Consider the following 13,653-nt stretch of genomic DNA (forward strand, 5'->3'; position numbering starts at 1 on the left):
TCGACGATGTATTCAACTGACTACTTAATATATGTGTAACTGACTATGTACTCGTTTTAGTTGTTTACAACATACCCAAGTAAAAGTTAATTGAAAGTTTGAAATCAAGTATGAAATAAAACAGGCTTGAATAAATCGTTTTATAATCGGTAAAAGTCTCGTTTTTTCGGACTAGATCGATTTAGGTCAGGAAATTACAGTTGTAAGCTACAGGGAACACACATATTTGTAGGTATGCTGGTGATTGAAACCGAATCATACTCAAAAATGTATTATAAGATACTTAGGTATATAAGAAAAATGTTGCTGTAGTAGTGTCTGAAAAGTTCTTAGGGGTGCTTTTAACGCACTCAATTTGTTTTGCTTTATGTTACCATTTTTGCAATATCATCAATGCTGATGTGTGCAATCAGTAGTTGAACTTGCTGTCTGACTATTTGCCTGCTGAAATGTTAATAAGTCTTTTGCTGTCTGTGGGTGTAACATACAATTTAAAGTAAAAAGAAAAACAGGATTAAATCTGCGCAAGTAGAAATTTTTGTCGGACTATTAGAATGAGAGGTCTTGAAAACTGAAGCCCAATTATTTATGCCAGCTTTATATAGGTAGCGAATACGAATGCGTGAGACTATCTACCACTAAAAGAACAAGAAATAAAAGGCAGATGCATTCCCAGGGTGTATAATTCAGACCAGCAACCCAAATAAAGCAGCATAGATACATCGGTCTATCCTCGAGCCTACAAAACGTCATGGAAAGAATTGTCGACAGGCATCGAGAAAAATGCCTATCAACTAAAAGTTAAGATGCTTACCAATCAGGTAGAGTGGTTGTACAACTTTTTAAAAAATCCCAAAGTCTATTCAGCTTTAAAAATACGCATTCGTTGGAATAAGTAAATGATTGATTGGCAATTCAGCCGGAAATAAAGAGTTTGACAAAGTCACGTATCGCAAGATCACACGCGTCCTTAAAGCCCTCTTACATTTACTTAAAGACAAAAAGAAGTGAGATTCTTAGCTGGGAAAGGCTGACTACAGAGTGGAGCCATTTCCTTTGTATTAAGTCTTATCAAACTAGCATTTAGTCAAGCTGCAGTAAGAGCCCATGCTAACACACGCTGCTCTTCGAAATTAGTCGGTGATTGTAAGACAAAACTGAACAGTGTTGCAAAACAAATATTTGGGTGCCTTGACATTGTGGTATTATGATACATTGAATTACATTGGTTAATGAAGCTTTTGCAAGCACATCAGTAAGCCTCGAATCTTTTCTAGGGGCCAATTCTACATCGATTCCAATATGATGGTGACTTCGTAAGGTCTACCCACAGAAGACGTTGTGAAAGAACCAAACAGAAAATTAGCTACATTTCTTCTTAAACTTAGTAGGAAGCACTTGAAAATACTGGTGGTTGTAATCACAGGGCACAACGCTTATGGTCAGCATACTCGTATGGCTAGGGAAATCGTTAGCGACCCAATATGCCTATGTCCTGTATTGAGAATGAGAGCAGGGCATTTTCTCTGTAGCTGTTCGGCGTTTTCTGAAGTCACACTTTTGCGTTGCGATGTACTGAGTATGGATAAAGTTCATTCTTTTCCGGATCTCTTAAGATTCATCAATGAAATCAAAAAAATTGTGGAAGAGTCACCTCCAAAAAATTGTTCCGTCTTAGTATCCATATTGTACCTATCCTGTCTCCTGTTAATTCTACTATAATCTATCCGGGTGTAGTACAATGGTCTGCTCGACTGAGTGCTTGCACTTGTCCAAACCCTGTTTATGGAGAATCGTGGAATCACAATTAGAGAAATTGCTGAAGATGTCGGCATATCGGTTGGCTCATGCCATGCAATGTTTTCGAAAATTTTGGGCATGAACCATGTGACAGCGAAGCCAAGACAAAAAAAAAGCGCGTCAAGTTCGATCAAATGTCAAAGTTTTGCTCACTGTTTTCTTCGATTGCCATGGCGTAGTGCATCAGAAGTTCTTACAACAAGGTTTTACGGTAAATAAGGAGTACTACTTTGAAGTTATGCGCCGTTTGCTGGAAGCAATACGAAAAAAAAACGCCCCGAATTGTGGGAAAAAATGCATAGCTTTTGCATCATGATAATGTACATGCTCACTCATTTTTGCTTGTGAGAGATTATTTGTCCAAAAACAACACCGTATTCACCATATTTGCCCCTTGCGATTTCTTCCTGTTCCCAAGATTGAAGAAATCCATGAAAGGACGGCGTTTTGCGACGATGGAGTAGATAAAACCGAGTCGCTGAGAGAACTCAAGAGCATACCAAAATGGGCATATCAGAAAACGCTGGCACAAGTGTATTATATCTGATTACTTTGAAGGAGATAAAATAGAAATTGTTGAATAAATAAATATTTTTTGAGAAAAATGAATAGTTCGGGAGCCAGGGGCCGATTTTGGGCTGCGTTTTCATACCGTTGAATTCTTGACTGTACTTATGATTTAGCTTTCCTAAATAACAAAAGTGAAGTTCAGCTGGCACACACGCGGTGGGTGTGATTGTGGGAGGGTACGAAACTTGCTGAAAAAAATTTCTAACAACTCATTTTATCCCGGTTGAAATTTTTTTCATGTATTGTTGACATTTAGTAGAATAAAAAAAAAGTCAGCTGCGAAGAAGACGGGGGAAAATACGTCATCTGAACGCAATGATACATTCTTGCTTCGGCTGATAGTCTTCCAACCGCTATAAATACAGCTGATCATCATTATTATATTTTCATATGTGTCCAAAATTATGTAAAAAAATTTCGCCTGTTCAGCTGATGTATTTCCTCCCCGCCCCCCTCTACGGCGCAGCTGACTATTTTTTTTTTATTCTACTAAATGTCAACAATACACAAAAAAGATTTCAGCCGGTATTAAATGAGTTGGTTTCGTCATCCATTGGATGGCGTCTGCTTTCAGTATTAAAATCAGTCGGCATGAAATGATGAGGTTAAAATGACCCCTGGCTCCCGGACTAGAAAATTCACCTTATTTTTGTAACGCACTTCGTATATATAGCTCTTTACGTATTTGGCTGAGTTCCTTCTTCCATCTGTTGTGTGCGTCTTGCTGATTTTCTACAAATGGAAAGATGGTCTCCGAATGGTAAATGATTTTTATGAGAAGCGTTTTCATTACAAAAATACAGTCGGACGCTTGCAATTACCTGTCGAGGGGCGACTAGTATTAGAAAAAAGGGTTTGTATCATTTGCGGTTTTGAATCTGTGCACTATCGAATGGTAATCACGCATTCGGATACGGTGGCTGCATGTTATTGATATTATTATTGTATTAAATTGGCACTTCGAGCAAACTAAAGCTTCCAAAGGGCCACATATTCCAAGCATATGTTCAAATTTGTTAGGGAATATTTGTTGCAGCGAACTTTAAGCCTCTTAAGCAGTTATTGCAGTCCCCAGACTTTAATCTTGTCGAGCCTTTATTGCAGCATCTTGATAAAAAAAAATCAGACCGTTTTCAGCAAAGATGGCTTAAAAAGTGCTTTAATTAAAGATTGCAGGCATTGATTCCACAGGTTTCTTTTATGTTTAGAGATATTTTGTTTTAATTGAAGAATAGAATGGAATCTTTGCCTAGAAGCTTGAATATGCTGAAGTAGAATGGACGACAAGCGATAATTACATTATATATTTATAAAATATACATTTTATAACTCCGATGGAAATAGCGTATGGTACCGATTTTTTTGTATAAAGTGAGATGCACCCTAATATTCTTACTTTTTTCTCGTGTGATGACGACTTCCATTAAAGTTATACATGACTTTTATATAAATATTATTACTTTTTTATATTCTCTACAATTTTCTATAAAAATTAAGATTACTTTTCTGAAATCTCCCTTCAGCTGTGTAGCCACTTTAAATACACTCGTTATTAACAAAAAAATGTTTCATCTTCTGCTTTGTCCTGCACTGTCTTTATCCCAACAACCAGTTCTGCCACCGTGGGCGCCACATACGTTTGACTTGATTGGAAATCTTGAGTATATGAAGATGACACGAGTGCGTCGGTAAAAAAAGTAAGAAATTCAATGAAAGGCGGACAACCGGAAGGTTAAATGTAGGTGTGAAAGTCCCAAGCTCAACAACACTTCAAAACGAACTCCCATTATCATTATATAGTACAAGCTCACGCGTATACAATTACATGTGTGAGTAGAATTTTTATCCCTCTACAAATTGCTGAATTACCTGAAGCGCAATCACAACCAATCCACCCATTCAAGCAACATACTTTAGTGCTTGCCTCGGGTGCGGTTAGACAGATGCAGCTTGCATAAACGATGGTGCTGTGTAAGTCGACGCCAACATGCGTGACGTTGCCGCTATTTGGGCGGTTCGTTTTGGTGAATCCGTAGCGCTCAAAAAAAAAACGAAATTAAAATACTTAAGCTGGAGTTATTTAAGATATACCTGTGCCACTGTATGGATAAAGTTGTCGGATATTTTTTGAAGGTAATGGTATTGCTTAGTTCTGTGGAAGTCAATACCTGTCCAAAAGGTATGTAAATATATACACGTGTACTCACACGTCTAACTATATGGGCGAATTCAGGACAAAAAGGCAAACTGGCTACCCGAATGGTGATATTTTTTTGAAAAGCTTTTTGATTAGGGTTTTAAAAAGGTTAAATCAGCGTGTCATTGCTTCTTTTAAAGTGTGGGTAAGGAAGTGATGAGAAAACTAATTTTAAAGAGTATGCAGTATGATACACATACACTATTTTGCACTAAATCAAGCGAAAGTTTTCGAATAATCCTTTTATGTTTTGTAACAAAATCCAATGAAGGATGAAATTATTTTTAGACTTCAACTTTCATTTTACGAGCCACTATTTTATTCCAAATATTAAGTAGATACCAATTAAACAGGAAAGATGCAAATCCCGTGGCACTGGGCAACCGGTGTTTCTAAAGTAATGAAGCTGATATGAATCCCGAAAAAATATTTTGAAGTTAAAAATAGGAATAATTTTAAACCAAATCTTATTCACGAAAATTTTACATACGGAAATTTCAAAAAAAAAATGTAAACTCGTAACACACTTGTACCTATACCAGGTATATATATATAGGGTTATTAAATAGGTGCGCTTCAAATTTTTGCCGATAGGGAGGGCGAACGACGCAATATTTTTTATTTTTCGCTTGTCATTTGTAAACTTCATTAGTATACATTTCATCATGGAACGCTACACACTTGAGCAACGATTGCAAATCGTGCAAATTTTTTATGGAGTTACGTGAAGTCATTGGTCTACAGTAACAAGCCGGCGACGATTTGTGAGCTCAGAGCCAATATTGAACGCGAAATTGCTGGAATTTCGGCCGATTTATGCAAAAGAGTGGTCGAAAATTGGGTTCAACGATTGGACTTCGTAAAACGTGCACGCGGTGGTCCTGCAAAAGAAATCGAATTTCATACTTAAATGTACATGTTCAAACTCGATAATAAAAAAAAATTAGTTAAAAAAGTCAAACCGTTTGTGTTTTATTCAAAAAAGTTCAAAAGTTGAAGCGCTCTTACTGAAAAACCCTATACCTATGAATTTTTTTTTTCAATTTCAAATTTATTAACAAAAAATGGTTCCAAATTTAATCTTCAAAATAATAGCCATCGCTAGCGACACATTTTTCCCATCTCTCAGGCAATTTGTGGATGCCGCGCCAAAAAAATTCACCGTCTTTGGCCGCAAACCAATCATTGAGCCATTTTTTGACTTCTTCGTGAGAATTGAAGCGCTTCTCGGCGCGTGGCCCATCGATGCAAACAAATGTTAATCGGAAGGCGCCAAGTCTGGTGAGTAAGCCGCATGCACCAGCGGTTCCCAGTCGTACGTCTCCACCAATTCCCGGGTCGCTCTTGTTCGATGTGGCGGTGCATTATCATCCAGAAAAATTACTCCGATCGGCATATTCAAGGCGTTTTCGGTGTATAGTGCTGTTCAAATCGGCCAATTGTCTTTGGTAGCGTGCATCGTCAACTGTTTCACCTGGTTTTAATAGCTCGTACCAAATCATACCACGCTGATCCCAGAAAACACACAGCATTGCCTTGCGGCCGAAGCGATTTGGTTTGGCCGTTGTTTTTGGCTTGTGGCTGGGCGGACCATACGATCGTTTACGCATGGGATTGGAGAAATACACACATTTTTCATCACTCGTAACGATTCGATGCAGGAAGACTTTCTTTTGATCCGGAAGAGCAGCATTTTACAAGTTGTTTTTCGGTTCTCTTGCTGCCTTTCAGTCAGTTCATGCGGCACCCATCTTCCGACCTTTAAAATCATGCCCATGTCTTTCTAACGTTCGGAAATGGTTTTTTGGGTCACTCCCAACTGCTCTGCCATCATTTCTTTCGTTTGACCATCATCTTCATCCAAAAATGCTTGCAATTCAGCGCCCTCAAACTTTTTCGGTGGCCGACCACGGTCCTCGTTCTCTACGCTAAAATCACAACTTCGGAATTTTTTAAACCACCTGAAGCACTGTGCTCTACCTAGAGCATGTCCGCCATAAGCTTCTATAAGAATTTGATGAGCTTGAGAAGCGTTTTTCTTTTTTTTTTCTTCAATTGATAACAGAAAATCAACGATGTCCGCAAATCGTAGTTTGAAGACACGAAATTCGACATTTTTAAGAGCGACAAAAATGCATTTTTGTATGAAACGTAACCAACAATGAACTGGGTATTGTTGACAGACGAAAAAAACAAAACATTTGGCAAGGTTTAAAAATACTCCTAGCGACATCTATGGACTAATTGCTGAAAGTTTGGAACATTGCCGTTTCGAGAACAAATTCAACTTTTACTTGCAAAGTGGTGTGTTCATCGGAAGATTTAATCATACAACTTTATGATTAAATTTTTATCTGATTAAAAAAAAGGACGAAGATGTTTAGCTCATCCTTTGTGATGCAAGGGGGAAAAGATAGTGGAAACGGATAGGGCGAAAGGATTTGCGGATTACGAACGGTGGCTAATCTGCGGCTGTGTTAGCCGCTTTATGCTGCTGATGAAGCTCATCAGATTTTTGATATCAACACCTGCTGTATGAGCAGGCGCAGAAAAGAAATGAGAACCAAGATGCTTGAGTCTTAGTCCCGCGAGAGCTGGGCAGCTACGGAGCAGATGCTGAGATGATTCCACCACATTCTCCATACCGCTGGCGCAAAAAGGACTCGAAGTAGTTCCGTGTCTCACGGCATGTATACCCCGCGGATAGTGCCCCGTGAAAACGCTTACGAAATTTGAGAACTGAGATTTTGTCATCCTCAGAGTATCCCTCGAACGCCTCCAAGCCACACGTGGCCAGAAGGATTTCGCGACCTCACATGTTTGTGAACTTCCCCAGCGCTCGCTGAATTGATGCGAGGCCCATATTTCCAGCAGTTGAGCGCAGATTGTTAAGGCGATTAGTGGTGGAAATCTTTATTTTGATCTATTTTACTAAATTGCACCAACGCTAGAAAATATTTTTTGCATCCAACTTCAATTCCATGCAATAATTATTTTACGCTAAATTTCACGATAGTCCTATTATCTTTGCAAGGAATAATTTCTGTCAAAATTGTGATATTTTAACAAATTAGCTTCGGAAAAGTATACGACTTTTTAAAGTAAATGAAATCAAATGCTCTGCATATTACCAAAATATTGACATGAAATATGATTTTTATAGAATGAACTAAATAAGTTAATGAAAAAATTAAGTAAAAATAAATAAATAAGTAATTTTGTTTGAATTTATTTCCTAGCTGCTGTCATTTTTTTGAATTTGAGTCTGATGGTGAGCTCCTCGCAGAATACTTCTCCACCAACCTTTCCTTCCAACTGCGACCCATCTGTGAACAGGCAATCCAGGCCCTATCTGCAAGTGTAGCCCTCTAGTGAGTTCCACCAGACTATTACTCCATATAACAAAATTGGCTTTATAATGGTATTATAGATCCAAAATATAACTCTAAGCGAAAGGCCCCATCTCTTGCCAATAGCGCTCTTGCATCCATACAAGTCGATTGTTGCCTTTCTTATTCTCTCGACATAGTTGAGCTTTCACCTAAGCTTACTGTCAAGGATTAGGCCTAGGTATTTCACCTTATCACAAAGCTCCAACGGAGCGCCCCTCATTGACGGGAGTTGAGCTCTGGCAGAAAAAATGATTCATGATGAATGTATGTACTAAGCCCATTTACACCTAGTAAATTTGCATAAATTTGAATACTCTGTTACCCAATTTTTTATGGTCTAATTTATGTTTTAAATTATTTTCGTATAAGTGAAAAAAAACTGAATGCTTTCCTGAACGAACATTTAGTAAAACTTCACGAGAAAGTCCTCTGCACAACATTTCCACCCATTAATTCCCTCCGACAGAGCCGCGTTGACATTTTTTTTGTAAGATCGATACAAATTTAGTTTTGTCTATTAATTATCGAGTTTATAGATAGAAAAAAAAGAATATAAAATAGAAAATATATTAGCAAATAATTTCATAAAAATGTTTAGCATTTATTTATGCTTTCTTTCATTTTCATTGCATTGCTAACGCTTCGTCGAAGCTGGCGACTGCCAGCCTTTCAGATATCATTTTTTGCTTGTGCTTTGACTGCAACTGATAAATTCTCAGAAGCAGAAGTTTAAGCAGCAGTTCGTATTCGACATGTGGGAATTGTTCAAAATTCTAAATAAACTGAGATAATGAAATTATGAAACTTTAACTTAATTTAAAACCTACTGAATCTACTTAATCCAACACTTTATGGTTGCGAGTACGGCTGTTCTACGTTCCAAAGGCAGTAAAAGCTGTAGTCTTTCTTTATTTAGTATTGTGTGAAAACTGCTTATATGTATTTAAGTTGGATGTGTGAGTTAAGTGTGAATATATGCATTTATAACACTCGCAAAATTACTTTATAGCTACTTAAGTGTGATGCATGCCAACATGGATTGCCATAACATTTTCGTTGAGATAAAATGCAACAGCAGCATTCTTGGGAAACATTCGTGTGTTCTTTCAAAAATTTATACCAGCACTTATTCGTGTGCAAACATACACTGCAGTGAAAAATCAAACTAGTCAGCAAATATTTTAGTTCATGAATTAGTATTTAATGGAAGAAGTCATACTAGTTCTAGAGTAGCTAGAATTGTACCAGTTGCAAAATGACCAATTAGAGGTGTATACAAAGCAAATATTTTGCTTTAACCATACTTGAGAATGCTTTAAAGGTTTTAATTGGTCGAAGAAAGGATTACTTGTTGATGAACTCACTCCTTTCTGTCCGCTATGGAGTAGTTCATTAACTGATGCAACATTGATAATGCTGATGTATAGGCTGACAATTGACATTTCGTAGGACATCGCCATATTGTTAGCACTGAAATTATATAGAACTAGCGTACCCTCGCCCGCTTCGCTAGACGATAAATTCAATGATTTGCTGAAAGAGCATAAAATTAATACGAAACAAAGCAAATTCTTTGATACAATTTCATTCGAACTTTATTGTAACACTTTTTGGTAGACAACGTTTTTGGTTTTTTCATCTTTCGCGTGAATAATGACGATGGTTTGCCAACTCGTGAGCAAGCTACATACAATTGTCCATGAGAAATAATTGGGTATTCTAAATTAATACCGCACATTTGTAGAGACTGTCCTTGCGCCTTATTAATTCTCATAGCGAAGGCAAGGCGAATAGGGAACTGCAAACGTTTGAAATCGAATGGTAAATCCGCCGGAATCAGTGGAATTCAGGGTATCAAAATGTCTTCTCCTTTGTACTTCCCTTTCAAAATTGTTGCTTCGATAACGTTACCCATTAGCTTCTTCACAGCGAGTCTGGTACCGTTGCAAAGTCAAGCCAATTTTTAATCGTAAATTATGAGGTGGTAAGCCTGGCAAATCGAGTGAGTTTAAGAATTCGTTGGATAATTTACGACCTCATCTTGATCAGTAATAGTGTCCATTGACTTATACGCAACTATGTCACCAGGTATTTGATCTAAAATAGCTGAATTTATATCATTGACGTCCTTATTTTTCCCAGCTAAAATTGCTCTTTCGCTGAGTCAATCATGGTTTTTGTAATGTTGAACTATGTTTGGAAATACACTCTGTATCAATGCCTCTTTAGACTGTGCAAAAGTGCAGAAATTGTTAGGCAATGTTATCATTCCTGTTGTTTTTGAAAAAAGGTTTATTTTTTTTGGTTAAAAAGTGTTTTTTGAAGTTTTGAAAAACAATTCGCTCTAACAAATTTTTTCTACTTCAGCGGCAAAGCAAACTGGTAATAAGCTAGTTTTAGACTTGCAGATTTGAGAGCAGGGTACATGCATATGCCATGTATGCACTTGTGAGGGAGGATATACGAGTACATATATTTGTATGCATATTTACCGAATAGAGCACAAATGTGTAGAAATTGGCGGTGAAATTGCACAAATTCTCCTTTATTTTCCTCTAACGCACAATCGCATAGAATTTTATAGGACTTTGAATGCCAGTAGGAATTTTTTTGTGTTCTACTTGTATGTTAACAGATTATGTTTGAAAAAGTTTTGAGGCACAAATAAAGTTGTCAGAAGGTATAGAATTTAAAAATTCCCTTCAATTGGAGCTCTGAAGTATTTGATTTCATTTAAAAATGCCAAAATAAAATGCACTCTAACATATGGTAATATTAGGTTAGCCAGATTGCTTGTTTAAGACAAGACACTCAGTGGCTAGTAAAATGTATGATCGGCTGGATATTTTGCAGCTGGAATATCGAACAATTTAAGCAAACTATAGATTGAATATGGGTGTTTATATTGCAAAATATTGCAATTTCTTTCAAGTTTTAATACAACACAACAGCATCAAAGAACAATTTTAATGAAACTTTGGTCTATTTAGTAGAACGATTCCATGTCAAGTGGCCGGAGTACTAAACTTTTCACTGGTTCACTGACCGTATTTGAATAGTGAAACATGCAGGGACTACTAATCATAGTCTCAGCTATTAAAGAAAAAATAAAAAAAAATCTGATTCGGGATGTTTTCCAAAAATATCAAAAAATTGTTGTTCGCCACAAATTTACGTACTTTTTTCCAAAAAAATTAAAAACAAATTTTGTACCCTAAAAGTTTTTCTAAATCAATTTTATTTTTTTATGGTGCATACTTTCACATTTTATACTGAAAACTTTTTATACAAAGTATAAGTTACTAGAGGTGGAAATAAAACTCAATAAAATACGGAAAATACTAAAATTTATTGAGGAACTTGGACTCAGAGTAATAAAGGGTGATTTTTTAAGAGCTATAGGAAAGTTTTTCAAAAAAACACACGTAAAATTCAGAAAAATGCATGAAATTTTTATTTAAATCGAAAGTACAGTCCACATGGTTGGTTGGGTTAGTTTAAGAGTGACCCCGCATCGGAGTGCTACATAGACTGCAAGTTGGGGCCGTTGTATTGCCCTAGAGCTCATTATATTATATGATTTCCCAACCTAACCGAGATTTTTATTATAGATTTTGGTAAAAGATATTTATTCGTTTCGAGAATTTAATGAGAGATTCGATTTTCAGGTCCGAGAGTACTGAAAGATTGTCAATTGTTGGAGAGCCTAGAAGAGCGCGTCGACTTCTGGCTAGGCCGGCACAAGTGCACAGCAAATGCCTGCTCGATACTTCCTCATCTTCGTCCTCGCAGTATCTGCACAGGTCGTTTTGAGGAACCCCGAGCCAACGTGCATGAGTGCCCAAAAGGCAGTGGCCGGCGATAAGAGATATTATATGCCTCAGTTCGTGTTTCGAAAGACTTATAAGGGTTTTTGTCTGTTTCAGATTGTAAGATGGCCAGATTTGTCTGGTCGTAACGCAAGCAGTTTCAACTCGCCACCTCCGATCAGCAATGCTGTAAAATTCTCGATCAATGAGCATTTTACATGTTGAGAGCGGAATGTGGATTGTGGGTAAGTTACTAACATTTGATTGCGCAGTTCCAGCTCTTGCGAGCCCATCAGCTTTGCAGTTACCTTCGAATCCACTGTGACCCGGTATTCAGATAACTTGGACAGCGTTCTGAAAACTTATTTCGTTAAGAGATAAGGGACAGGATCAAACCACATCTGAGTGGGTATAAGAGGAGCTGAGTGCTCGAACGGCCGCTTGACTGTCAGTGAAAAAGCGGATATCCTCTAGTGATATTCTCTTTTCTAAGAGAGTTTTCGCAGCATACCAGATAGCGCATATTTCCGCTTGGAATACACTACAGTAGTCGGGTAATCTAAACGGTAGATTGATGTGAGGGGAATGGGAAAAGATTCCAAATCCCACTTTACCGTCTTGTTTTGAACCATCTGCATATATAATCAGAGGGCCTTCGATTTCGGTAAGATTTGTCTTCCATTCTTCTCTAGTTGGAAGTGAACAGGAGAATAGCAAGGGTTGTGATGGAAGGCTTACATGATAGTCTATGTCGGAAGAGATAACAGTGTTCCTATTTAGTACGGCCGAATGGCCAAGATACTTATTCCATTTCGACATAGCATTCATGCAGTCCATATAATTTAATGTTTGAAGATTATTTCCGCTTAGTCCAATTTTGGCATACTCTTTCCAATGTTTCGGCCGGAATCTCACATATAAATGCTTTAATGTTGTCTTCCAATGCGTTAATTGAAGCAGGCTTGTCTGAATAGACATGAGCTTTAACATAGCCCCACAAAAAATAATCTAAAGGCGTTATATCGCACGATCTGGGTGGCCAATTGACAGATCCCGAACGTGAAATAAAATGTTCACCGAACTCGTCTCTCAATAGCTCTTGCAATTCTTTTGGCCAATCTTCACTCCAAAATCGACAAATCTGCTTATTTACGTACCCATTGATCTAAAAATGAGCTTCGTCGCTAAACACAATTTATCGATAAAAAAGAGGATCTTCGGCCAACTTTCCAAGAGCCGGTCTTGCACCAGCTGTATTTTAAAAGGCTAAATCTACCTAAATCCTTTCGCAAAATTTTCCACGTTGTTAAGTAACAGAGGCCCAATTGCTGCGAACGGCGACGAATCGATAATTGATGGTCATCATTAGCACTGGCCGATGCAGCTGCGACATTTTCTTCAGTTCGCATTCTACAAGCTTACGTTGACGATTTGGTGTCCAAAAATGTAAATTTGGTTCTAAATTTAGTAACAATAGCTCAAATAACCGCTTCAGTGGGTCGATTAAACTGACCATAAAATGGAAGAAGCGCGCGATAAACTTTCTGAACAGAACACACATTTTTATAATAAAATTCAATGATTTGCAAGCGTTGTTCGTTTGTAAAGCCGGCCATACACATACAGTTTCAACTGATAGTTTAAACTGAACAGTTTAAACCGTTAGTTGAAACTGTACACTGTTGAAGCAAACACACATACAGTTCAATTCTTCAGTTTTGGCAATGGATTCGAAGAAGCAAGACGATATCGCCCATTTCGCTTTACTTTTTATCTTGTTAAAAAATAGAAAAAAATCGAAAAAGCGTAAACAAGCAGATCTCAAACTGTTCACTTTATTTTTTTGCTAATTTGGTATATGCATCATCTCTTTTCATACGGTCAT

The sequence above is a fragment of the Anastrepha obliqua genome, chromosome 1, assembly GCF_027943255.1.
Source record: "Anastrepha obliqua isolate idAnaObli1 chromosome 1, idAnaObli1_1.0, whole genome shotgun sequence".
Lineage (NCBI taxonomy): Eukaryota > Metazoa > Arthropoda > Insecta > Diptera > Tephritidae > Anastrepha > Anastrepha obliqua.